This window comes from Taudactylus pleione, unplaced genomic scaffold (assembly GCF_031769625.1).
Source record: "Taudactylus pleione unplaced genomic scaffold, aTauple2 ptg000473l, whole genome shotgun sequence".
Lineage (NCBI taxonomy): Eukaryota > Metazoa > Chordata > Amphibia > Anura > Myobatrachidae > Taudactylus > Taudactylus pleione.
In genome coordinates this window covers 4,955,508-4,958,498 of record NW_028284875.1, presented here as the reverse complement: position 1 = coordinate 4,958,498, position 2,991 = coordinate 4,955,508, and the positions used below count along the sequence as shown (strand labels likewise).

At 33.2% G+C, this 2,991-nt stretch overlaps 1 non-coding gene across 1 annotated transcript; it reads right to left on the bottom strand.

Annotated features, from left to right (window-relative positions):
- Positions 1–588: 588 nt before the first annotated feature.
- On the bottom strand, positions 589–661 carry TRNAR-CCU (transfer RNA arginine (anticodon CCU)). Its single transcript has one exon. It is a non-coding gene; the product is annotated as a tRNA-Arg (tRNA).
- Positions 662–2,991: the final 2,330 nt, after the last annotated feature.

Here is a 2,991-nt window from a genome sequence, read left to right as displayed (position 1 = left end):
CAAAAAATGCAGTACCTTTAAATAAAAATAAGTTAAATCTCACTTGTGCTCTATATTTAAAGGTAAGCATTGTTTTTTTGGTCTGAAGCACCTAAATTGTCAGAAAAGTCAGTGTCTAAAGAAATATAAAAGGCAGAAAATTACTCTTTTGATGACATGGATGAAAGGACTTCAAGAAACCCATCAGCAATTGCAATAGAAATTGTTATTTTGTAGCCACTCTGATATTAAATTGCAATTAAAACTTAATAGGTATGTTTTGGTATATATGGATTTTCTGCAATACCATTAAGACAGTCTCCTGAATTGAAAAAAAGCATAACTTCTAGAATGAGAATGAGCAACAAAGGAACATGTATCCTAGATGGGACTTGAAGCCACTGTGCCAGGTGATAGAAAACTTTTCAGAAAACTAATCCACAATGTCATTAGGATAAATGTCTGCTTTTAGATACTGGGCCATAATTTTGCAAGCTGAACAGTTCCATATTGATAAGCAGATAAAAGTTTCTGGTGGAGCCATTTGTGCAGTATGAAGCAAGAATGAAAGGAACATCTCCAAAATTATTTTAATGAAATAAAGCCTATCACCCCAGATGGGACTTGAACCCACAATCCCTGGCTTAGGAGGCCAGTGCCTTATCCATTAGGCCACTGGGGCTCAGTAACATCTTTGAGTGAAACTGATTTTTTCATTAGTATAATCATTAATTGTTGCGATATAGGAAAGCCCTTTATTTGTGTTCTTTGCTTTACAAATCCCAGCATGAAATGTGATTGTACTATCCAGACCTAATAGTGTGGACCCTCATGTTACATTGCAGCAAAACAGATTGATGCAACTCTTTTACCAATAAAGAGGTAGTCTTTTGCATTCCATTTTGTTGACTAACTAAAGTAATGTTTACAGTGCATATGAACCAAAGCAGCTGTGTGTACTGGTACTTAAAAACAGTCATGTTTGTGTTTTTTTTCTGCCTTCATATCAGGATGTTCAGGAAGCAGATGATAATCATTAACTGATGACATTAGAAAAAAAAATACATTTGCTCCAGGTGAGGCTTGAACTCACAACCTCAGCATTGCTCAACAGATACTGTCTTATAAGTCCTGCGCACAGACCGATTGCGCCACAGGAGCACATGGTCAAAGCACATTATTTTTAGTTGAGTGATTTTAGCATCGAGTTGACTAAGTAAATTAACTTGGTTTATTAATTTTAAATTAGTTACTTTTTAAATCCACTAAACTACTGCACCCAATACTAAAGTACCTAATAAAAGTAATATTCTAATCATAAGGTAATCAATTATATTGTGCATTTGTGTTATTGCCCAGTTTTATGTATCCATAGGTGTATATTACAATGAATTCATGCCACTGTTGTACAGTACAATATTATCAAAATTGTAAAATAATTCCTGTTTATTTATCTTAAATAATATTTGCTATAGATATATGTAACTTTAATGTTGCATAGGGAAAATATACACTATAATATCAAAAAATGCAGTATCTTTAAATAAAAATAAGTTAAATCTCACTTGTGCTCTATATTTAAAGGTAAACATTGTTTTTTTGGTCTGAAGCACCTAAATTGTCAGTAAAGTCAGTGTCAAAAGAAATATAAAAGGCAGAAAATTACCCTTTTGATGACATGGATGAAAGGACTTCAAGAAACCCATCAGCAATTGCAATAGAAATTGTTATTTTGTAGCCACTCTGATATTAAATTGCAATTAAAACTTAATAGGTATGTTTTGGTACATATGGATTTTCTGCAATACCATTAAGACAGTCACCTGCATTGAAAAAAAGCATAACTTCTAGAATGAGAATGAGCAACAAAGGAACATGCATCCTAGATGGGACTTGAAACCACTGTCCAAGGTGATAGTAAACTTTTCAGAAAACTAATCCACAATGTCATTAGGATAAAAGTCTGCTTTTAGATACTGGGCCATAATTTTGCAAGCTGAACAGTTCCGGATTGATAAGCAGATAAAAGTTTCTGGTGGAGCCATTTGTGCAGTATGAAGCAAGAATAAAAGGAACATCTCCAAAATTATTTTAATGAAATAAAGCCTATCACCCCAGATGGGACTTGAACCCACAATCCATTAGGCCACTGGGGCTTAGTAACATCTTTGAGTGAAACTGATTTTTTCATTAGTATAATCATTAATTGTTGCGATATAGGAAAGCCGTTTATTTGTGTTCTTTGCTTTACAAATCCCAGCATGATATGTGATTGTACTATCCAGACCTAATAGTGTGGACCCTCATGTTACATTGCAGCAAAACAGATTGATGCAACTCTTTTACCAATAAAGAGGTAGTCTTTTGCATTCCATTTTGTTGACTAACTAAAGTAATGTTTACAGTGCATATGAACCAAAGCAGCTGTGTGTACTGGTACTTAAAAACAGTCATGTTTGTGTTTTTTTTCTGCCTTCATATCAGGATGTTCAGGAAGCAGATGATAATCATTAACTGATGACATTAGAAAAAAAATTACATTTGCTCCAGGTGAGGCTTGAACTCACTACCTCAGCATTGCTCAACAGATACTGTCTTATAAGTCCTGTGCACAGACCGATTGCGCCACAGGAGCACATGGTCAAAGCGCATTATTTTTAGTTGAGTGATTTTAGCATCGAGTTGACTAAGTAAATTAACTTGGTTTATTAATTTTAAATTAGTTACTTTTTAAATCCACTAAACTACTGCACCGAATACTAAAGTACCTAATAAAAGTAATATTCTAATCATAAGGTAATCAATTATATTGTGCATTTGTGTTATTGCCCAGTTTTATGTATCCATAGGTGTATATTACAATGAATTCATGCCACTGTTGTACAGTACAATATTATCAAAATTGTAAAATAATTCCTGTTTATTTATCTTAAATAATATTTGCTATAGATATATGTAACTTTAATGTTGCATAGGGAAAATATACACTATAATATCAAAAAATGCAGTATC